Raw genomic sequence first — 25,120 nt, 5'->3', positions numbered from 1 at the left:
GCTGGCCACCAGTTGAACCTCCTAGAAGCACTGAATTGGGATACAGGAGACCTGGATTAAAATCTTGGCACTAGTGGTGACCTTAGACAAGTCATTTTCCTTCCCTGTGCCTCAGTTTCCCCATCTGTAAAATGGAGATAAAGATACTACTCTCCTTTGTAAAACCCTTTGAGGTCTACAGATGAAAAGTGATGCATGAGAACTTGGTATTGCTAAAGCAGAGCTGTTGAGAAAAAGCTTTTTTTTCTGTAGCAGATGTTTAGAAAAACTAATGAAAATTCATTTTCATCTACATTTTTCCATAGAAAATTTTGAGTTTTTGCCAAAACCAAAAATAGTTCAAGCAAAAACAAAAGTATGTTGCATTGCGGCTGCATTTCAGAGTCATCATGGGTGATGAAGTCTGGTCAGGGAGCCTGGTCCATTGAGGAAAATGGGAGTACAAGGGACCTGAACTACAACTCCCATGAGTCATCATGGCAGCATTTCAGAATCAAATTATTTCCCTTTTGGAACATTCTGTTTCATGGAAAGCAGAAACATTTTTTGTTGGGGGGGAGGGAATTTTTTTGTCCATAAACCTAATTTTCATAGAAAAACAGATTTGACAGAAATTTTTCAGTCAGCTCTATAAGTAACTAAGTGTAACCAACCTTGCCAGCGAAATAAATTATAGTGCTATGTTTGGCCTAATTTAAGATAATGACAACAGACAATGACACTCGTGCTTCCCTCCCACCAAAGACAAGGATGACTAATGGTTTGTGGCTGCCTGGCTGTGTGACTGCTGCCTTCTCTCCCTGAGCTAGGAATTCCCTTCATGATGACCAGGCACGGTGCCGTGCTAGGCATAAGCAGACTAAGCAATTGCTTAGGGCCCCAAGCAGCTCAAGGAGTGTCCCTTTTGCTTATAATAAGAACTTGCCTGTTTTGGCATTGTGGGGGTGCCCTCCCCCCAAATAGTCCTGCTTAGGGCCCCCAGTGGGCTAGCACCGGCTCTCACTCTCCTCCCCTCCCCTGCCTCTAGATTTGCCGGCTGTGCTTCGTTGTTTAAAAATGCTGTGAGGTTGTGCTGCTCAGTAAATGCGACAGGCCCATGAGTGAAGGGCTGGTGTCTCTTTAAAAAGAGCACTTTGGGAGGTGCAGTCGGAAGACGGGCCTTTCCAGCCCACTGTGGTCAACACTCATGAATTTATTGTGAATCCTGCAGTCCTTGGTGTTTTTCTTAAAGCCTCAGCTGCTGGAGTCATGGTGTTACCTGAGAATCTCAGCTTTCTGTGGGGGTGGGAGGGAAGGGAAGAGAAGTTTCTAGCCCTCATGGTTCAAGAAAAGCTTGAAAACATGTCTAGGGCCCAGCACGGAGACAAAATTTATATCCGCGGCTGTGGATATAAATCGGATATCCACGGAGCCGCAGGGATCTACTGGGAACTGAAAGCAACAGCATGTCGGGCTGCTGCTCGCAAGATCCAGCACCCATGTGGGCAGCTCCTCTGGCATGGCTGTACCGCCCCCAGCCCCTCCCACTGGGGCGGGCACCATGCTGATCATCGGCTGTCCCTGGTCACGCTAGTATATGCAAGAAGCTCTACTGATGTACCATAAAGGCTCAGAAGGCAGGAAGGAAAAGAATCCAAAATGTATTGATTTTCTACAAAAATAAAACTCGTGATTTTTAAGCAGTCTCATTATTTTGCAATGTTGAGACTTGGAAATATTGCTGTTGGTTTTTTTTAAGATTCTTTGTTTTCCATGGGGAAGAAGAGGTAGATTTTTTTAAAAATGTTGCTATTATTGTAATAAAATCTGGAATTGGTGAATAGCAACCACTCATGGAGAATTCCTTCTCATAATCTCCAGACTTTGGCAGGCCTCCATGTAGCCTGCCCAGAGGAAAGGATTTATTCTGAATGATCACACTGTCCTTCCCCACTGTTCCAAGGAACTGTGTTCTGTGCAGGTCCTGAGCGGAGCTGGGTGACCCACCAATCATTCTGCATTTTCATAGTGCATAGCACAGTGAGCCCCTGTTTTGGTTTGTCCCTAGGCACACACAGCAGTAAATCTGGAGTAACTCCACTGGAGTCAGTTCAGTTACTCCAGATTTACACCACAGATGAATGTTGTCCAGAGCATTTACTCTACAACCAACAATTTTTCAGACACACACGGGGCTGAATGTAAATGGATGTGCTTCCATTAAAATCAACAGCATGATGCTAACTTACACCGGGTAAGAGTCTTGCCCCATAAGAACTAGTTCTGAGTTCACACTTCAATTGCAGCTTTGATGTTACTGGAGTTGCACCAAATTTCCACCAGCATCATTGAGATCAGAATCAGTTCTGCACTCTGTCGGCATATGGAGCCAGAATCTGACCTGGGATATTGGTGCAAATCCAGAGAAATGCCACTGAAGTCAGTGGCATTCCTCTGGATTTAAAGTGGGTGCTTCTAAGATTAAAACCTTGTTCCCACATTGACTTATCACAGGCTTCTTTCCGATGTTTGCTCTTGTAACTTCTTGCAAAGTTCCTATTGCATGTCCTAGAATCGCTCTGTGTTATAGATCTCAGTGGCTCGTATGTCAAAGAAAAGTTAGATACTATGGGCCAGATTCTCATCTGGTGTAAACCATTGACGCTTCAATTGACTTCAGTGAAACTACAGTGATTCACACAGGCTGACTATACGGTACCATGTGAGCACTCCTGCTTGCACGAAGTCAGTGGGATCTAAGCAGAGAATGGCATTGCAACAAATAAAAGCTGCAGGAGGATAAAACAAAACTTGCTGGAGACACTTGTAAAGAGAAGTACAAAGAAGCCAGCCTGCCAGCGTAACCTGGAGGCATATCCGGAGTGACACTGCCTGATGTGGAAAAGAATTCAGGTTGTGGGAGTACAGCGCGCAAAGCACCTGGTTCACGAGGCTGTTAAAAGCCTGAGACTTTGGTTCTCAGAATCAAACACCTTCAACACAAGAGTAAAACCAGGGCAATCTGAAAAGCATAAACTAAGGGCCGGGCAGACTGTACAATTCTCCCTGGAATGTATTGACATGGATGAACTTTTTTATTTTGGGCACTAACGAAAGCTGCCAAATTCCCAAGTATCTGAAGTTTATTTTTTTCAATAAAACTTTGAGGAAGTCTCCAGAGGCCAAGGCCTGTCTTGGGGCCAGAGTCAAATCTTTGACAAAAACACAGGCACGGAGCATTATTTGGGAACATGAGAATTGCCATGCTGGGCCAGAGCAGGGGTCCATATAGCTCTGTGTCTGGTCTCCAAGAGCTAGAGCAAGGATAGTCCTGTGGCCCAGGCTAGTGCTCCAACCTCTGGATGCCCTGGCTCAGTTACCGCTGTGCCACAAATATGTACCTTGGCCACGTCCCTTAGTGGCTCCGTGCCTCAGTTTCCCATGTGTAAAGAGGGGCAATTATAGAACAATGGGTTCATACGGGAAGTTTCTTCCTGACCCTGTTCAGCTAGGGTTGGGCTGAAGTCCTGAAGCACGAGGGGTTTGTTCCCTTGTGAAAACATTTAAAACTGGGTAAAATTTTCAAAAACACCCTAAGCCAAAAGTGACTCGGGCACTTAGGAGTCCAAACCCTATGGATACTCGGGCTTCTGGGCTCATAGCCACAAAGGTATTGAGGACCTAACTCCCATTGATTTAAATCCCTTGGGGATCTGGGCCCCGAGTGAGTTGCTGAGGCACTTCAGAAAATACTATCCACTATTTCATGTAACTGTATGTTCTCACTGTCTGTATACATGTTTTTAGGGGTTGAATCTTCAAGTCACTTTCTATCTATCTATCACTCCCATTCCCTTGTTATGTGGGCCTACTCCTGAAGTATGCAGAGCCCTTCCTCTCCACCTAGTTCTTATCATCCTTAGAACTCAGAGTGCTTTACAAAGGAGGGCGCTATCCTTATCCCCACTTTACAGAAGGGGCAACTGAGGCAGAGAACAGTAAAGTGACTTGGGTCACCCAGCAGGTCAGAGCTCGGAGTAGAACCCAGCTCTCTTGAATTCCAGTCTAGTGCTCGGTGCATTAGGATGCACTAAAAAATGCAGTAGATTCTAGGCTATGGCAAACCCAGGCAGGGTTCAGACAGGAGAAATCCTGCGTAATTCAAATAGTAACCCTCTGTGTCCACTGTCTATCGATGGGCAGCCACCGCTCTATGTGAATTTCATAGATTTCCAAAGCCTTTGACACAGTGGCTAGAACAGTTTTATGGCAGTTGCTATGCCACCGTGGAATCCCCCAGAAATTTGTGACTATTATTCAGGCTTCCTTGAAATTATGACATGTCAAGTAATACATAGCAGTAAACTGACTAAGCCATTTGACATGTGCAGTGTTGTTGTAACCATGTTAGCCCAGGATATTAGAGAGACATGGCGGGCGAGGTAACATCTTTTATTGGAATGACTTCTATTGGTGCGAGAGACTAGCTCAAAACAGAAGTTGGTCCAGTAAAAGACGTTGCCATTTGGAGTAACTGCCAGCATCAGACAAGAGTGTTCTATCCATGACCTCCTCCTGGTAATGGCTTGGGGAGAGACCATAGAACAACGAATGGACTTCCGTATGGAAGCTAAAAGACCTCGATTTTGCAGAGAACGTCAACCTGCTGTCCCATGTCCCCACAGACATGCAAGCTAAAACAAATTATCGCCAGACCTCTGCACAGTTTGTAGGGCTGAAAATCAATACAGAAAATTAAAACCATGAGCATCGAGACACAAGAAACACAAATAACACTTTCTGGAGTTGATGTAGAAGAGGTCAGATTCTTCATGTATCTTTGCAGCAGTGCAAGCAAAACAGCTGGAAGAGAGGAAGACATTATAGCCAGACCTGTCTTCTCAAGCCTAAAGCCAATTGGGAGAAATGGAAACCTTGCCATCCAAACTAAACTTTGAATATTTAACACCACGCTAAAGTCTGTCTTACTGTATGGTGCTGAAACTCGGAGACTTATCAAAATGAAAGTGTCCAAATGCCATGTGTTTATACATAGCTACCTTAGACAATCCTCAACATCAGACGGCCAGAAAAAATTGCAAATGAAGAGCTTTGGCGGTAAGGAGCACAAAGCAGAAGGTGATGGAACAGGAGATTATGGAATGAAAATGGAAATGGGTAGCAGAGACAGGGAGCAAGAAACTGAATAACCTAACAAGATAGGCGCTGGACTGGAATCACCAGGGCAAGAGGCAATGAGGTAGGTTCAGGACACCTTGGAAATGCACAGCTGAAAGCTATTAAAATGACAAGGGAAGAAGCTAAGACTGCAGCCGGAGATGACCCAAGATGGGAGGTGGTGGTGAAGGCTTTGTGTTCCGAAGTCAAGCTCTCACCCTTTCACAAGAAGTGCCCTGCACTTTGCAGAGTCGAGACCCGTGCTCTGTGGCCTCTCCAGGCATAGTTCCTAGTAAATTGCATATATAAATTGGAACGATCCCATTTATGCTATTTAGATTAAGAAGGCTATTGGGGCCTCAGTACTTCCTGGATGCACTTGTCTGGGATTAAGGCAATTAGGAAGCCCATGAAATGTTTCCTTCTACAATGTTCAGGGCATTGGGGGCCTCAGCCGGGATACGCTGAGTTCAGTGAATGCATTTACTTAAGATGTACATATTACTTTGGAGAGACCCTGCCAAGGTAAAAATATCTCACACACACACAACTGCAGTAAGGTTGCAAAGTTAGGAAATGCCCTAAGTAAGGCTGCCCATGCAACCATAACTCAGTCTCCTTGTGCCTGCGCATGATCGTACCGTCTTTACTTACATGACTGCTATTGTTGATAAAATGAGGGGTGAACACCAAGATAGGTGCAAGGGGAAATAGTGATGAGGACGGGGCCGTGGTCTGGGTCACTTGGTAAGCTGGGCCCATTCAAACAGAAGGCCTTCCACTACAGCAAATGAAAGGCCACGCGTCTAGGAAGAAGGAATGCAGGAATCCATAGCTTCAGAATGGGGGCCTGTATTCTGGAAAGCAGCGACTCTGGAAGGATTATGGGATCATAGTGGACAAGCAGCTCCACGTGAGCTTCCAGTGTGACACTGTGGCAAAAAAAAAGTCTAATGCCAAACTCGGCTGTGGAAATGGGAGTAGTGGGTAAGAGCAGCCAGGGGATTTTACCTCAGCACGCGGCACGGGTGAGGCCAACCTTGGAAAACTGTACGGTTTTGAGGCCCATGTCTTTTTAAAAGTATGGTGCCACCTTGGAGAGGATGCAGGGAAGAGCCACAAAAATGGGACAAAATGCCTTAAATCTGTTAGCCAATCAAAAAGACGATTGGGAGGTGACTTGATTATAGAGCAGAAGTATCTTCACAGGGAGAAAACACTGGGTAGCAAAGGGCTCTTAACTTAGCAGAGGAAGGCAGAACAAGAAGTGGCTGGAAGTTAAAGCCAGACGCATTCAGGATACAATGCACCATTTTTTAACAGCGAGGGTGATTAGCCATTGGAACAAACTGCCAAGGCAAGTGGTGGATTCTCCATCTCTCGCTGTCTTCAGATCCAGCCTGGAGGCCTTTCTGGGTGGTATCTGTAGTCAGACAGGAGTGATAGGGCTCACTGCCGGGTTAACTGAGTGACGTTCTCTGACATGCGTTATACAGAAGGTCAGATTAGATGATTCAATGTCCCTTCTTAGCCTGAAAATCTAAGTGCCACATTCTATGTCTTCCACAGAGCTCCTGCCTTGTTCAGTATGTCAGACATATGGTGCTCGGGGAATTTATCAGCCATTTGCTGACGACAGAGGAATGTTGAGACTTAGAAATCCAGGGTTCTACTCCAGGTTCTGATGTGAGGTGGGCTCAAGTTCCCCTGGCCTCTTCTGTTCATGACAGCCTCTCCTTGTGTCAGTTCTCCGCTTCCTCTCTTCCCCTCCCTGCTCAGCTCCTCACCTCAGTCTCCCCACTCAGGTCCTCATCCTTGCCCCATCCTGTGCTGCCTCCATGTCCCAGTGCCAACCCCACTCTGGCTCCTCACTCTTCTGCAAACCAGTCTGGCTGCTTCCTCCTCTTCCTCCTCCTCGCTGCCTGGGCACCAGCAGGGGGACATTGTCTCATCCGGGTTGTCACTCTCCCTACTTTCAGTTCCCATACTTGGGCCTACAACAGTCCCAGGTTGCTAAGAGGAGCCGGGGCCAGGAAAGTCCTACTCGGTTCCCATGACCCTGGGATGGCACATACACAGTACAGGCTGCGCTTGGAGAATTTGGCTGCCAAACTCTAACAAATCTCTACTGAGCATATACCTACTGAGACTTTTCAGGGGTTCATAGCTCGACCAAATTGGGGCAGATTTTCCCGGGGATGGCCTAGAGGCCCGTCTGCCAAGCTGAGAGCCCCATTGTGCAAGGCACTGCACATACGCGAAGTAAAGAGCTTGCACCTGGAACAGAAAAGACAGCCAAAGGGAACCGGCAAGTAGAGGCACAAAGAAGTGAAATGACTTGCCAAAGGTCACCCAGCAAGATATTGGCAGAGCCAGAATTAGAATCCAGGACTCCTGGCCCTAGTTAGTTTTGCAGGCAGCATGGTCTCATAACTTTAGTTATAAATATGAGAACTGAATAAATATATGAAAAGCGGGGCGGGGGGTGCAGCACCTGAATTTTTTTCCGTCCTTTCCAGGACACCTTTTAAAAGTCAGCATATGACTAGCATTACCACATGGTGGTATCTAAGATACTGTAGCAATTCCACATTCTAGGGGTCAGGGTTGTCTGTAGTGTCTCAGGACCCACTGTGTGCTTGTTAGCTATTAAATAGTGACCACTGTAATTTCATTAATAGCCTGTTCCCTTTATTGACCTTTCCTGTCTATTCTCGGGAAGCAGCATGATCTAATGAGTAAGGCACGAGACCAGCACTCAGGAGACGTGAGTTCTAATCCTGGCTCTCCTCCTGTGTGAGCTTGAGAAGCCATTTCCCCTCTCTGTACTTCTCCTTCCCCTCGCAACCTTTGTCTATCTTGCCTCTGTAGACTGTAAGCTCTTTGGGGGCAGGGACTGCATGCTTACGATGTGCTTGTACCTTGGGGATTGTGCGTGAGACCCTAGATTGCCCCTTCATAAAAATAATGGGGGACAATTAGTGAAAGAGGAAGGAAGAGAGGATGGGAAGAGCTGAGGTAATTAAGAGGGGAAATTCTGCAGCAGGTTGGAGGTTCAGCTGCCAGCTGGATTGATGTGCAGCCTGGGGAACTTCCAGTGGTTTTCTTTGACTTTCAAAAAGGAAAAAAATAAGGAAAAAAATAGGCTACAATTTGCCAGAATGCACACATAGCCCTCACGCCCCAGCTTGTTTAAAAATTGTCCATTGAAAAGATTTTTCAGTTGATGGCAACTACAATTGTTTCCTAAAATAATGACCTTTATGCAGCAGCATCCATGGAAGCATGGAAAATTCCGCAGACACTATTTTAAAATTGTGCAAAATTCTGCATATTTTATTTGTCAAAATAACGCAATATAATCACTCCAGTTTCAATTATTTTGGTAATTTATTTAAACTACAATACAATGGATGGAGAGTGGGAGTGGGAAGCATTGGAGGACCCCCCCCATCTAATGGTAATATAGCTAGTATTGGTCCTTTTCTTCTAATTATTAGTCAACAAATATATGTAGCCATATGCTCAGTGTTACATCATAGGCAACTGAAGAGCAAGTGAGGGCTGGGGAATCAAACTCACGATTTATATTGGCTACTGACCATCTCTAGAAAGGCCAGTAGTAAGCAGTTCATGGAGAATATTTTGATAGGAAAATTCTTCAGTCCAAAAATGTAAACTAATCACTAAAGCACCATAGGTGTTTATAAGGCCATACTCTCCTTTACACCCCTCTGGCAATGTAAAGGAGCCTTAAAACTTTTACACCAGTTTTATACTCCTGGGGAAATTCACAAAGACAATGGCAACAATTCACTAAGCAGGCAGGCTGCTACATTCTGCTCTGCCTAAGGGGGCAGAGCCTGCCCGATGCCTACCTCCTCAGAAACACCCCAAAGCCCTGCCCCACCACGCTGGGTGTGCCACAGTAGCAAGTGAGAAGGATAGAGTGTGTCTCTCTCTCTCACATGCATGACTACCCAGCTCCCTCCCACCCCACACCCCGGTGGTGATTTACATCTCTACCAGCTGCTCTGAGCACCCAAATCGACCTGCCTGCGCTGCCAGAGAGGGGCGCTTGACCACTTTTGTGGCTTCCCTTTGTTTCCCTGTCAGAAGTCATTTTTCTGCGGGGAAGCAAAGAAATCTGCAGGGGCCATGAATTCCACACGTGTGCAGTGACACAAAATTCTCCCAGGAGTAATCTAACTGGGATCTATTTAGCGATATGGAAAGGGCAGTTTGGTTAGGAGCGCTGATGTTTGGGAGTTGAGACCTTCTGAGCTAGTTCATATCTGTCACATGCTCTGAAGATTAAAAACACAGAGCCTTCTGTCCTTGTTTACTCCTGGGCCCAGCGGGTATAAAATACTCCCCATCCTGACTCGGTAGCATTTTGCAAAGGGGAAGATAACTCCATAAAGTGCCAGCAGTGGAGAATCAGGCCCTGAGAAGAGTATTTATTTTTGGATTGGCACCAAGTAGCTCTGACTACTTTCTAGACATGTGACCTTGGAAGGGTTCACCTGGAACCACATTCTGGTCTGTTACTGCTATGCAAACCTGAAGTAACTCCATTGACTTTAATGGAGCTACTCCTGATTTACCGCAGCGTCAATGAGATGAGAGCAAAGAATAGCATATTGAAATAATAACAACGAATGCCATTGAAGGAGAGCTGTAATTATATGGTCACCTGAACAGGTTATTAGGGAAAAACTGCCAGTGACTGAACTTTATTACTTCTTGCTCTTTCGACCGCCATGGTTCAAGCCAAACATCATGGTGCTTAACATCTGATTAAATGTTAAACGTCTCTAGAAATGGCCAATTGAAGTCAGAAGAGAGAGAGCAGCCGCGAGGGCCCCATTAACCCCAATTGATTATATGATAGGAAATGTAATTTACATTTAAGGCCCTGTCGATCTAAAGGACTGAAAGTCACTGACGTACAATGGGGTTTTTAATAGTACACTTGTTCCTGGTAAGCCTCCATAATCAATTTCTCTTATCTTCGTCTCTTGTATTATCCATTATAATCATTTTTTCCTCACTCCTGCAGCGAGCAGTTTTGAATTCAAAACTTGTTTTCAACCCTGTGACCTTTTTTGGTTTTAATATGAAGCCTCTGAATAATCATTTAATGTGTGTTATAAATAATTACACATGTACCCAATCAAACCTGAATCCTGGAATTTAATTACTGGGTTCTGCTGCTGTTCCTGGGTGTGTTCATGCTTTTCGGAAGTTAACAGCAGCCCTCAATTGAATTACAGACCTGTGGCGGGATCGAGTTATCTTGGATTACATTTCTGTTTTACAAGATGGGTTATTATTTGGAGTGTGTGAGCGGAGCCTGGAAACGTACTCATTCCAAAGGAAAGAAGGGGGATGGAGAGTGGGGAGCGTTGCTTAATCGCTTATTATTATTATTATGATTGTTTATTATCAGCAGTTGGATGCCTTGTGCTTATCTTCTCGGATGTATTTGCAGAGTCTGTCTCAGTTGCTCGGCGCTTGGGATGGGTGCGTTTTTGTCTAGCACAGTAGACCCTACCGTAGAGACTCCCAAACTGTTCTGGCTGGGTCCCTCTTCTCCCTGGGAGTCACGGAGCAGCTCCTGCCCATCTGGGGCAGAAAGTGACACCCCACCCTCACCCCAGGGCAGGCAGGCAGTTCATAGCCGGGGCGGCAGCAGGACTTGGCGGCCCCCATTTCTAAAGGAGCCCATAGCAGTGCTGAGCAGACCGGGGGCCCTTCTCCTCCCTCCCCTCTGCCCAAAGCCTCTTGCTCCCCACAGGTTTCAGGGGGTTTAAAACAGGCAGGGTGGGGGCCAGACCGGACCAATGCAGCAGCAGAGAGAGTGCACAGAGAGTCCCCCAGTGGTCAGGGACGGCATGGGGTGAGCAGCAGGGTGCTCCTGGGTTGGACAGCGCTGTGTTCTCTCTCGCCTTCCCCCCGAACTGGGCCATGACCAGACTGCTGGGGACTTCCTGTGTCCTCTTCTTACTGCTGCCCTCATCTGGCCAGCCGCAGCCCTGCACCCCACCTCGCACCTCCCCCCAGTTAACCTCATCGCTCCCCCCCCCCCCCAGGGGGCATCACGCACAGTTTGAAAACCAGTGCATTATTAAAGGACATAAATAGAATATTACACCCTGTAGAGTGAGAATTTAGATCCTTTCCACAGGCAGATTTTAACCCCAAACTCTATTATTATTTATCTTATGGTAGCGCCTAAAGGTCCAGACTGAGATCAGGACCCCATTATGCTGAGTTCTGTAGACACACATTGCAAGAGACAGTCCATGCCCTAAGAGTGCATCTTGTAAATAGACAAGAGTGGCAGGGGGTCTGAGGGAAGGGGGAGGAATAGGTGATAATATAATTAAAGTAATGTAATGCATATGCACAGGGGAGCTGAGTTAAGGTTACATGGGCAGCCTTAATTCTGGCATTTTCTAACTTTTGAGTGCTTGACTTTGCAACCTTAATAATGTTATATTAAAGTAGGGTTGCCGGGGGGATGGGGGGAGTTTGTTAATGTAATTTCCTAAGATGTTTAAAACAGAAATTCCAGCATGTGAAACCAACATGACTCCCCACATGTGGGACATCAACAGGGTTGGTACCTTTAGACCCACACCACAGATCTCTGCCTCTTGAGCAAACAGAGCATCTAGTAGCAATAGCAGGTTGTTGTCCTCTATATTGACCAGCGCTAGAGGGGGCTGAGACACACACTTTGCCAGTGAGGTTCACAGTTGTTTGCTAACAGCAGAGGAGTGGTGAGACTTGGAAATGTGGGGTTCTGTGCCAGGCTCTGGATGGGTCTGTGTTCTAATGGTCACAGACCCTTCTGCCCATTTTCCCCCAAACTTGACCCCTTCTGACCCTTTCTTGCCAACCCATCCCTTTCCCAGTCCTATCTCTTATCCCCCATGGGTTCCTCATCCCAGTCTGTGTCCCAGTACCAGTCCCCTCACTTAGTCAGTCCCAGTCTCCACCCTCCTGGGCTCCTCACCCCAGTCTCCCAGTCTTCCCAGAACCCTGCTCCTGGTACCAGTCTGCCTCCCTGGGCTCCTCATCCAGGCCACCCCCCACCCCAAGCATCTGTGCTCGTCTCCCCATCCTGGGTTCCTCATCTGACCTCAGTGTTTGCATCCCAGGCCTGAGGCAGGCACCCAGCATGGAAAAGAGCAGCCAAAATGGCTGATGCTTGGCAAATTTATAAGCAACTAAAAAGTGGGTCTTATAACAGGAAGTGCCAGGCAACCTGAACTACAGTGAGCCAGCTTTGCCTCTCATATAAATGTGATGTCCTTCAGCCCTGAATCTCACTGAAAAGTGGCATGAAAAGCACTCTTTGAAGCCCAGTGGTTGGACAGAGTCAGAAGACGGATCAATGGTCCTTTATTCTAACCAACAACATTCGTCTTCATAAAACTTCAGGGTTTGGGGGGTTTTTTTTAGCTTTTGCTTTAATGAATTTTGTGACTTCCAGAGAAAACACACTGGGAAAAATGGAGTGGGGGAGGATAATTGAGAAATTGTTTAGCTCTGTATTCATCTTATAGCATGGAGTGCAGATCACATAAGCAAGTGTGGAATTATATGTGATTAAAACCTCCCCAGCCTTTGTGAAAACTGGTCGTATCCACCACTTAGTCATTCAAAAAAAACCTAATGCAACAAAGGAGAAATTAATCATCAAAAAGGCTGCTACAGCTCAAGCTTGACCTAGAAAAAATTTGGAAACCAGAACTAACGATTGATGCTGAATGCAGTGACTCCGTCAGACATTGCAGGGGGTTCACTGAGCGGGGGGCTTCACCGTTGTTCCTTCTCCCATCCGTTTTGTACATGGTGGGGAGAAGGAGAGACTCATCACTCACTTCTTGCGTATGTACATTCCAATGTGTGCACAGCTATGCTGGGTTATTCTTGGACTTGCTGAGATTTTTTGCAAGCTCAGCAGAGTTGGGGCTAGATCATTGCTTGCTTGGGGGAGACCTCTAGCCACATAGGTGCTCATTGGAATGGTGATGGGTGGAGAGTCAGTGGGTGGCCTGCTTTCCTTGGAGACGTTGCTGATCTTCATGTGGGTCTTCTCCTGTTGAAGTCAATGGGTGTTTTGCTAGTGGCTTCTGAGGAAAAGGGCAGCCGTAAGTGCACTGCTCATACAGAGGTTCCAGTGAGTAGAAAATTGCTTTCCAAAGCAGGTGCTGAAGCCTGTTCAGCAGATGCAGAAAGCAAGCAGACCCATCCTGCATGGGCTTGTTCACCCCTCCCCTCTGTTTTTTGGCCAGGAGAGGGCAGGAGGAATTGGACCTACTGCAGATGCTGAGGTGCACAAATGAGTGAGTAAGAGCCACCTTCCCGCTGCTGTGGGTGACTCCCATCTTGATGGTGTCTAGCAAGTAATTAAGGTAATAATTGGAGATATACCAATCTCCTAGAACTGGAAGGGACCTTGAAAGGTCATCAAGTCCAGCCCCCTGCCTTCACTAGCAGGACCAATTTTTGCCCCAAATCCCTAAGTGGCCACCTCAAGGATTGAACTCACAACCCTGGGTTTAGCAGGCCAATGCTCAAACCACTGAGCTATCCCTTCCCCCATTCTGATTCCAATTCCTGTGGTATGTGATTGATTCACAGCAGGGCCATTATCCTCATGGAGCGGAGACGTAACCGAGGTACAGAGCTTGCCCAAGGTTGCTCAGGGAGTCTGTGGCAGCGCTAGAAAATGAACCCAGGTCTCCAGAGTCCCAGGTTAGCACCCTAAGCACTGGACCATTCTTTCTTTCCTACAGTGGCCATCTAGTGAGCTAATTCCCTGCCCCTCATTTGAGACTGGTTTTGTGGCGGCGATACACCTGCTTTGGGGCACGCACCACACTGTGGAGGCGGTTTGCCCAGTCAGTCGCTCAGGGAGTAGTAAGGTGGAAGCCAGCTCCAGAGGCGAGGGAGGGAAGCATCTATGGAGGACATAAGCACCATGTGCAGGAGAAGTATCCGAGCCTGTCTTCTGATCCCACCGACACCCGTTCTGCAATGAGCCTCTCCTGTGTCCATGTGGGAGTGAGAGATGCAGTAGGGAATTTACAGCCAGACGTCGGGTTTTTCTGGCTCCTCAGAAACTCTGGGATCAGAACCATTTTCTGAACAGCATCAGGTTCATTTCCTACTCCCTCGGTGACCTTCTGAGGGCTTGGGACTTCTTCAGCATGATTGAGGGGCCAAGGGCATCTCACTTGTATGTGTATCTAAAACAAGGGACACTTCAGACCATTGGCTGTAAATCTGGATGCCACAAACCCCAGGCCCAGTGCACAGCAATCCTCCTGGAGGCTAGTGTGCATGAGGCAGTGGCAGGAGGGGAAAGGCTGGGTATGAATATCAGAGGCACCATCACCTGCCTCGATGGAATGTTTGCTCATACCCCAATCCCAGCTCTACCAGTCACCTCTGAGTCTTTCTGCTCCCTTCAGAAACTCGAGGGCTTCTTAAGAAATGAATAACATGAACCTAGAGATGTTACCTGTAAGGGCTTGAGCTGCAGATCACACGACCTAGATTAGAGGGGAAATCCTACTTGCTTTACTCACAGGAGTAACCGCCTTCCTCTTGGGCATTGGTTTTACACTGGTGGAACTCTGTTGACTTCAATGACGTTACTTCTGATTTACACCGGTGTAACTGTGAGGGCTCAGGCCCAACGTCCTCACCAGAGCCACCCCCCAAAATTTTTGACCGTGTACCTGCAGCAGCCACTGGTCCGAGCACGTTGCCTTCCAGCCTGGCCTGCCCAGATTCAGCATCTCTCCCCATCCCAGAGAGGGGACAGGAGCTGCTCAGAGCAGGGCAAGGCCAGGCTGGGCCCCGGCGGGAGGCGGACCCACGGCAGTGGCGATGCAGAACAGTCAACTCGGGTTTGGCGTTGTGACCCCCATGCACCAGGTCGTAATGCAACTCACTCAATTTTGGCCCCACTGCCCCGCCCCCTGTCATGACGGAGGGGCTGCATGGCCAGAGTTGCATAGGCAGTGGGGTGGCCATTGGTGCTCCTTCCCGCCATTGCCAATGGTACTCACTGTGATCTTCACTAAGCCTATTCCAGTGAGGAGAGAGGAGCAGAATTCACATGCCACTGTGTGATTGGATCCATCTCTCACTTACCCAGGTTTGCCTCTGTTGACTTCAGAAGAGTTATTCCTGATTTACATTGGGGTGGGATGAGCTGAGGCTCTGCTGTAATATATTTTTAACACAAATACATACACCCACACACACATCCTAAGACATCTTAAAGAATCACAAATTAATTATTCATTAATATGATGATGTTCTGATAGGACCTTCCATCCCAACCACTTCATACATTTTATACACACAGCATCACTAAAATGCACCCACCTCTGCGATGGAGAACAGCCAGCCATTTCAGAAGAGGACCTGCTGCACCCTAAGTCCTGATGCTGGGGTTGTGGGACAACTGGACAAATCTCTACTCTTATGAAGAGCACTGTGAGAAGTAGGCAGGACTTGGGTCCTAGCAGTCTTACCCAAAGACCCTATATAGATAATCTGAGTTCTGGTTCTTTAGAATAGTTGTACCTTCTGATAGCAGTGTTACCCCTCTGCTGAGCAGTAATAGGTGTCTGGGATCTTACAGATCAGTTTCTCAGTAGAGGAGAAATCAGTGATGCAGAGTCTGGGTATATTCTTAGTGTAACTTGTTTTATTTACACATGTACATCAGTCCTGGAACAGAAGTGGTCAAACAGCATGCAGGGCTCCCAGGAATCTCAGCCCAACACCAACATCTGGTTCCCAGGGAGCAACTTTGCTTCAAGAGTTGACTCTAATCAAAGACCAAGACAGAGAGTAAACTCCCTTGTTTCTCACACCGTACCTTCTCCATAGACCTTATCCCTACACAGAAGCTTGCCCCAAACTAACAACTCATTATGTCTTTTTGAGACTGAAAATGTGCTCACACACTAAGAAAAAGTACTTGGAAGACTAACAGCTGACCTGGTGATGCCTGTCATAACAGTATCCTGGAAGGTTGAAGTGCTGAGTCACCCGTGCCAATATCTGAACATGTAGCTCCTAAGAAGCTAAATATTCCAATATAAAGGACTTACCATGGAAACTGACTCATGCTGTCCTGTGGAGCTACTTATAATGAGTAAGGAGTCGTGGTAGAAGCAAAATCTTACCGGGGGCTTTAACCACTCCCTCTTGGTTTGACGGCAGAGTTCAGCCAAGCATACAAACTCTACACATAGGAAGAACAGGGATAATTTTTAACAGGGAGGCTGATTAACTTCTGAAACAAACTACCCAGGGATGTGGTGGATTTTCCATCTCTTGATGTCTTAAAATCAATACTGGATACGCCTTTCTGGAAGGTGTGCTTTAGTCAAACAGAGTCATAAGGCTCATTCCAGAGGTAACCGCGTGAAATTTCTGCCCTGTGTTACACAGGTCTGATGGTCACTTCTTCAGCCCTTAAAATGTCTGTAGTGTTGTTCAAAAGAGTTGACATTGTGTCCTGAAGGTACATCCCAAAACTGTTTCCGGGGCAGCTCATTGGGCTTGTCTCTTCTGGGTGTGGGAATGGAAGTGAGGGTGAAATGACACAACTCCTTTTGACTCCCGTGAGGTCAGGATTCTACCTATGGTTTTTACAGCCATTAAAGGAAATGAAATGTGAAATGCAGAGCTCTTGCAGTGGTAGAGGGGCTATGGGGAACCATCAAAGTCTGCTTTACTAGTGCTCATGCAGGCTGTGATACAGTGGTGACAGTCTATTTCCCCTCCAGACTCCTGATCGGGACTATGGAACAACCAAAGAACCATAGAATCCTAGGACTGGAAGGGACCTCAAGAGGTCATCTAGTCCAGTCCCCTGCACTTATGTCAAAGAAGAGACTGCCCTATAGAGACCCTCTCCCAGAGATTTTGCGCTGAGCAGTGTGTACGCTGGGAAGGGATATGGGGAGGGTTAGTCAGTGCTGGGGGATACCAGTGCAGAGGATAACCACTCACGCATCCCCAGATCGCCAGATGTTCTGGTGCTGCTGGGAATGGTGTGAACCTGCCTCCACCAGCATGACCTCGCACACACGGTGAATATGAGGTTACGCCACATGAAGGATGCCATTTTGAAGAGCACGCTGCTCCACCCCTATCGGCATGACCGTGTACACATGTATGGTGGATTCTGCATAACCCGAAGTCTTTAAATTGAGATTTGAGGACCTCAGTAACTCAGCCAGAGGTTAGAGATCTATTACAGGAGTGGGTGGGAGAAGTTCTGTGGCCTGCGATGCGCAGGAAGTCAGACTAGATGACCAGCCTTAAAGTCTGAGATTCGGATCAAGGACAAAACCTTTGTCCGGTTTTGGCTCAGTTCCAGGCAGGGGATAAAGCACCCAAAAAGAGGACTATTTGGTTTCAAACTGGGCGTATGGCCTGCCTACTCATGCAGTGGAGACGTGCTCAATAAATGTCGTAGTTATATTTCTCCGTGGTAGCACATAACAACTCTCCCATCCTCTACCCAAGACCTGATCTCTGGCAGTGTCGAACAGCAGGGCTCTAGTTTTTCGGCACGGGGTGCCTTCTCGGTATGGGCCACTGACTTCCAAAAGTGCAGGATCTGCCCATCCAGCCCCGCTTTAAAATGTCCAGTCCAAGGGACTCTGGAATACTCCCAATGCCCTGGTTATGGCCAAGTATTGTAAGCGTATCACTGCTTTCTTCTGGGAGGAATAGACACGGTAGGGATGGGTGCCTGAGAAACAGGAATAATAGTGGCTGGAAGTCAGACCTGCCGAATTGTCTTTCCTGCGGAGGCTGGAAGGCCAGACCTAACACAGTTACAGCTAGTGACGATTTGTCTGCCGTTCGCGTGTGGAAGATCTGTATAAGCACGTTGCACCTTGTTGATGTGATACAAATAATCATCAGGTGATCCGGAGTGCTGTCACTAATGCTGCATGCATGCTTCTTCGCTGCTCTTTGCCGTGTCTTTATATATGATTGTCTCATTTTACACTGTGCTGTTCCTGTCTGTCTATTGCATCCACCTGTTGGGGCAGGGACTGTCTTTTTATTATGCGCGTGCAGTGTCTCGCACAATGGGTGAACCCTGATTGGTGACTCTCGGTGCTAACACAATACAAATAAATAATAATATGGGGTTAAATTAGATGAACTAAAGCCTCAACTCAATAAGGCACATTGACGTCAATGGGATTGCTCACATGCTTAAATTTAAGTGTGTGCTTAAGTGCTTGCTAGACCAGGGCCTACAAAATGTAATCCATAGAGCTGAATATGTAACACAGATCTGAGACAGTGTAATGAAGTGAGCTGTATTGTAGTTCAAGTGAATAGGACATGATTCATAGCAGCATTTCCCTGCATGATATATAGAGATATACCTATCCCATAGAGCTGGAAGGTCATTGAGTCCAGCCCCCTGCCTTCACTAGCAGGACCAAGTACTGATTTTTGTCCCAAATCCCTAAATGGCCTCCTCAAGGATTGAACTCACAGCCTTGGGTTTAGCAGGCCAATGCTCAAACCACTGAGCTATCTGTCCCCTGCAGGTCAGCAGAAATATTCAAAAATCAAAGTGGACTGTGTGACACTTTTCCCGAACCTCATTTTCGTGTCTTCCTCCCTCTATACATTCGTCAAAACCTCACTTTCTGCTGGGTAAAGAAGCAAAGACTATTTTATTTCTGTATTGTTAAAGAGTTTGCTCTACTTCTGTAGGAGCCTTATTTTCACACTGCATCTCTGCACATGGGGCCACATCACATTTAGAATAACCACTGGGATGTCACTTTCCTCCTAGGAGCCGAGAGGCTCAGCACCCGCCCTCTTTCTCCCCCCGCCCCCCAACAGCTTTCTTCTCAAGAGCTGCTGAGAGGGAGAGAGACCTGGCCTACACCTAAAACTTGGGTTGACCTAGCTGCGTTGTCAGGGCCGGCTCCAGGCACCAGCCGAGCAACCTTGTGCTTGGCTCGGCAGATTCCAAGGGGCAGCATTCCGGCCACCCTTTTTTTTTTCTTTTTCTGTTTGGTTTTGCCGCTCTGACGGCCCTGTAGGGGGCGGCGGCGCGGAGGAGGGGAGCGCCCTGCAGCAAACTTGGCAGGGCTGCCCGTGTCCTTTCCTCCCAGCCAACTGGAGCGGCGTAGAGCCCTCCCGGCAGGCGGCGTGGCAGGAGGGGCTGCGTGGCGAGCGCCCTGCTGAAGCCCTGGCCGCCCCCTTTCTTCTCTCCTCCCTTCTCCCTCCCCCCCGCTAGACCGGGCGTGCACTCTGCTGCACGTCTGCAGCACAGGGAGTCCCCCTGCACCCTGGCTCCGGCTGCCTGACAGGGTTTTTTGTTGGTTTTTTTTCTGCTTTGCCACTCCGGCCACCCTGCAGGGGTGTTGTGTGTGTGTGTGTGTGTGTGCTTTGCTGCTCCAGCCGCCCCGCAGGTGGGTTTTTTTTTGTTTGTTTGTTTTTGCTTGGGGCGGCAAAAAAGCCAGAGCCGGCCCTGTGTGTTGTTCAGCCGTGTTGAAAAATTCACAGCCTCTGAGAACCTTGGCTAAGCTGCGGTTGTGCTGCTGTAGCGCCTGTAGAGTAGAAATGGCTAGGAGCTGTACAGGGAAGCCACACATTTCACCTGCTGCTTGCTCACTTAAATCCTAGCGTTCTCTGCAGAACACTCGCACTCTCGTGGCATGCAGATGAGGGGGATGTATGTGTCTAAGGAGGCTTTCATCCCAAAAAAATCCCAAAGTGCTTAGCTAGGCCAGTCAGAATAGTGGCTTGAAAAAAATCTGTGATGAATAGGCTGATAAAGCAACCCACTTAGAGCTCAGCCTGTGAGATCTAGATACATTCACTCCTCTTCACACAGTGCACAGTCAACCTGTGGAACTCCTTGCCTGAGGAGGTTGTGAAGGCTAGGACTATAACAGGGTTTAAAAGAGAACTGGATATATTCTTGGAGGTTAAGTCCATAAATGGCTGTTAGCCAGGATGGGTAAGGAATGGTGTCCCTAGCCTCTGTTTGTCAGAGGGTGGAGATGGATGGCAGGAGAGAGATCATTTGATCATTACCTGTTAGGTTCACTCCCTCTGGGGCACCTGGCATTGGCCACTGTCGGTAGGCAGGATACTGGGCTGGATGGACCTTTGGTCTGACCCAGTATGGCTGTTCTTATGTTCTTACTTCCCCTGTGTCTTCACTTCACTTCCCCTTTGAGGAGGGAGCAGCATCTCCTACACCTTTCCATTTCTCCCCCGGCTGCTTCCTCCTGTCAGCCTGGGCATCCATCAGGGCTCAGGTTGAGATTTTCAAAGAGTCTAAGGATGTTAGGTGCCTATTAATGTGTGGCACGTTGGCCCCACTCACTAGAGTAACCTACCACATCTCAGTCTTCAATGCATTTATCCTCCCAACACCCCTGTCAGGCAGGGCTACTATGCCCATTTTACAGATGGGGAACTGAGACACACAGAGACTAAGGCCCTGTTGATTTCAATGGAAGTTAGGCACCGAAATACCTTTGAGGATCTGCGCCTAAGTGGCTTGCCTTAGATCATACAGTAAAGTCTGTGGTAGCACAGAGAATTGACCGGAGCTACTCTCCATTGTACACTGTGCTCTAACCACTAGACCATCCTTCTCAACTTCCTTTTGCCCAGTTTCTATTGCATTTTGACCCCCGCTTTGAAAATGCCAGCCTCTGCTTTTATAGTTAGCCTGGGTCATTCCCTTTTTCATTCCCTGAGAGAGAGAGAGAGTGTGTGTGTGTCTGTCTGTCTCTCTCTCCTGCACTCTCTGTGTTCCCCAGACTGGCGTTGCCTCGAGTCCCCAGTGCCCTCGGAAGCACAGCTGCCCCTCCCAAAGAGGGTTTCACAGTAAACACCTGGTGACAGATGTTCTCTAGCATCACTCGTGTCCTTGGAGACGGGCTGTGTCAGAAAGCTGTTCCTTCTCCTCCAGCTGGCTGGGGGTGAGGAAGGAGAGGGAGCTGCCAAAGGAAGGAACTGTGTGCCCAGCATGTGGGAAGTGAAGTGTTAGGACACTGCTAGAGCGAGTCTCCCGGGACCTCTTGCCTTGAGCTCTTAAAGAGGCGCTTTCACACTGGAGTAAGCCTGAGAAGAGAGAATGCCGCTGCCAGAAGCAAACCTGCTCGGCCAGTCAGTCCCTTCATTTCCTTGGCTAGTGTTCCCTAGAATCCAAGGCCAGAAGGGGCCACTGCGATCATCGGATGTGATCTGCTCAATAATACAAGCCAGAGAATTGCCCTGAAATAATTCCTGTCTGAACTAGAGCCCTTCTTCTAGGGGAAAAAAAATCAATCTTGACCAAAGGCAGTGGGCGATGCCCCCTTCAGGGAGGCTAGCTCGCTGGCCCCGCCCCTTCCACCCTAGCCACCCTCCCCCCCTTGCTGGAGGAGCCCCGAGCCACCCTCCCCCCCGCGGCCACAGGAGCCACATGCCACAGCTGCACCGGCGAGCCCCCCCTCCCCGATGCTAGGCTGCCTGCCCCAGGCTGCTGGTCCCCCCAGTGCTGGGGCTGGCACCAGGGCTGCCCCAGGCTGCTGGCCTGACCCCCCCCCACAACCAGCCCCCGGGCTGCCCCTGGCCGCTATGCTGGAGCCGAGTTCCAGGCCACCTGCTGGAGCCGAGCCCTGCTGGCTTCAGGGTGAAGGGGGAGGCAGGGCGGGGCCTCGGGGCAGAACATGGGCGGGGCGACGGCCTGGGTCAGGGGAGGCTCAGCCTGCCCTGACCTTTGATACCCACTGCCCATGATCTTGATTTAAAAATTGCCAGTGATGCAGAATCGACTGCAACCCTTGGCAAGTTCTTCCTGTGGTTAACTACCCTCGCTGTTAAAAAATTGTGCCTTCTTTCCCATCTGAATTTGTCTCGCTCCAATGTCCAGCCATTGGAGCTTGTTGTATCTTTGCTAGATTGAAGAGCCCACGATCAAATATTTGTTCCCCATAAGGTGAAGGCGCCTGTTAACTTCTCTTTGTTAAGCCAGCTGTGCTTTATCCTGGATTCTGCCCGCTGCCACATCCAGCAGTGAAGTTATCTTGTGTTTATGTCATACTCCATGTCCTGTGATGTCACTAATGGCATGTTATGATGTCACAGCCGGAAAAAAACTGAGCCTGACAAGCAGGAAGCCTTGGTTTAAAGCATGTGATGATGGCTCTAGTTGTTACACAGGCAGGGACTGAACCCAAGTCCCGTGAATAGGGAAGCAGGCGCCTCTGCTGCTTGAACTAAAGAACCCATTCCCTTAATTCAAATGCAGTAGCAGACTCATAAACAAATTCATGTGGGCCATCCACTAGTGGGAGACAAAGATCCGAAAGGCCAACAATATACCTGGGTTCAAAAAAGAATTAGGTAAGTTCTTGGAGGTTAGGTCCATCAGTGGCTAGTATCCAAGATGGTCAGGGATGCAACACCCTGCTCCGGGTGTCTCTAAACATCCAACTGCCAGAAGCTGGCACAGGGAGCAGATGACTTGAAATTACCCTGTAATGTTCGTTCCCTCTCAAGCATCTGACACTGGCCACTGTCAGAGACAGAATACTGGCCTTCACAACATCCCCTGGCGATGAGTTCCACAGGTTGACTGTGCATTGTGTGAAGAAATACTTCCTTATGTAAGTTTTAAACCTGCTGCCTATTAATTTTATTGGGTGACCCCTGGTTCTCGTGTTATGTGAAGGGCTAAATCACGCTTCTTTATTCACTTTCTCCACACTGCTCACGATTTTATAGACCCTTCTCGTATCCTATCTTCATCATCTCTTTTCTAAACTGAATAGTCCCCGTTTTTTTAATCTCTCCTCAGATGGAAGCTGTCCCATCCTCCTAATCATTTTGATGCACTTCTTTGCACCTTTTCCAATTCCAATATGTCTTTTTGTTGGGATTCTGAGACAGTTCAAGGAGACAGTCTGGGGGGGGGGACGGACAAGAGGGGAGGTGACAACTTTCCAAAGCTCCCAGGCAGTAGAGGTGAGAGCATGAGAGTGGATGTGAACTGCCAGAAGCATGAGACTCTTCAGGGATAAGACTCAGCTGAGTGACCTCCAGGGAGCAGGAGTTTCTGAGGTAGCAAGCCCCAGCGAGGAGGCCTGAAAAGGACTGTGGGCCTGAAGGCAGGGCTATAAGGAAGGGGAAACCCCTCAGAAAGGCCTGGAAAGACTTTGTGGGAAGAGCTGTGTAGAAGCTGAGAACCGTTATAAACTTCTAAGACTGAGTGAGCCTGGAGAAGTATGGAGTATTTTATAGTAATAAAATACCACCAGAAGAGGGGTGGTGTTCTGAGAACAACGGATGTGGCAGTTTGTTGGTGAGATGGACGGTAAACTGAGGCAGTGGGTGGGTTTAATGCCAGGCAGGAGAAATCCCTACTACATACCTAAAATTGAAATTGGACGGAGACACCAACGCTAAGTACCCCTCCGGCTCCAAAAGTTCTGCGGCATTTTTAATTTGACCCTGCAAACAGACCAGAGATGGTGCATACGGAACTGATCGAGTTTGGAGGCGATATGTTTGTCCATGTCTCACAAGCATACAGAAGTGTTGTTATCACAACTGTCCGACAGACATTTAAAACACCTCCTCAGATCCTGAGAGGGCGAGGGTGAAAGGTCAGTACCCACCCCTGGCAGGTTGCCAATGTTACATTTCACCCGAAAGACAGCACCTGTCTGAAGCATTGGGCTGGTTGTGACTCTCAAGGAGGAGCGGTAGATCATGAGCATCACTTCCTACAGCATCCGGGCTTCCCCGGTGCGCTAAAAAAGTATTGACCCTGCTCAGTTTGTGCAATTCGATACGGTCGCAGCACGCAGAGACATGGAGGCAGGACAGTTTCAGTCACCAACAAATGCGGGAAGAAAAATGATGACAGTGAAAAGGGGCTGGATCTGGATCTTGAGGTTGACACAGTACGTTGGAGAACTTGCTGAGTATAAACTCTTACAAGGGCCTATAGAAATGTATACTAGGGAGGGTCCCAAGGTTGTGCTGGGCAAACCTTTTTTTTTGGTGAAAATGCAGATTAGGTGACACCAACATGTTTTGTGAATTGATGTTGGTTTTGCTCAATGGTGCATATAAAAAAAATTCTGAAAGAGTCAAACCATTTAGTTTTGACGTTTTCTTTGGGGGAAAAAATCAATTTTTGTTTTGAAACTACTTTTTGTTTTGAAATGTCCTTCAATTTTATTGTTAAAAAGTCCAACCTTTTAAAAGAGTTAAAACTGAAATGAAACATTTTATTTCAGATCAAAGCCATCTTTTTGCTTGTTTGTTTGACTTCACAATTCAGGTAAAAAATTCTGAAAAAAGCTCCTTTTTGCTTGGACCCAAAATGAGTTCTTATTTTCTTGGAACTGTCAGTGAACAGAAAAAAATCATTATTCTCTCAGCTCTATCCCCCAGGTCTGCATGCAGCTATAACATAACCCAGGTGAGGCAGACCTAGCACCAGGCAACAATCAGGGTCTGACTGCAAAATAAAATTTGAGATTCTTTATTCCACGCACTGATGAGAGAGGCAAGGGCCCTGCTGGGTGGCCAGCAGCCAGGAGAAATGCATCTAACGTGTGTCTGCTGAAAAAGTTTGTCACAGAGAAAGAAAAGGCCTGGAGCTGGACTGTATTTGATCCTTGTACACAATGTAGCTACCAGGGTGTGTGTTTCTTATGTTGGTGTCTGGAATAAAGAATCCTGACTCATATCCTGCATGAGAAGGTGCGGGAGGTAATAACTTTCATTGGTGACAGAGACAAGCTTTCAAGCTTACACTGAGCACTTCTTCTTATCCTGCATTGAGCCGAGGGCTGCGTTCCAGTATCCTTCTTGGACTAAGACCCAGCACAGAGAATGCTCTGAGGTAATACCACATCAG

General features: G+C 47.8%; 1 protein-coding gene across 5 annotated transcripts in view; it reads left to right on the top strand.

Annotated features, from left to right (window-relative positions):
• The window catches only part of GFRA4 (GDNF family receptor alpha 4), a 211,174-nt gene that overhangs the window by 130,479 nt on the left and 55,575 nt on the right, over positions 1 to 25,120 (top strand). The window contains exon 1 of one of the 5 annotated variants that reach the window (XM_045019535.1): positions 22,400 to 22,593. The exons of the other annotated variants lie outside the window; for them this stretch is intronic. The gene's annotated coding sequence lies outside the window, so the exon portion shown is untranslated. Of the gene's footprint in view, positions 1 to 22,399; positions 22,594 to 25,120 lie in introns of those variants that run through there. 5 annotated transcript variants of the gene reach the window in all.

Source organism: Mauremys mutica, chromosome 5 (genome assembly GCF_020497125.1).
Source record: "Mauremys mutica isolate MM-2020 ecotype Southern chromosome 5, ASM2049712v1, whole genome shotgun sequence".
NCBI classification, from domain to species: domain Eukaryota; kingdom Metazoa; phylum Chordata; order Testudines; family Geoemydidae; genus Mauremys; species Mauremys mutica.
This window is presented reverse-complemented; position numbering and strand designations above follow the sequence as displayed.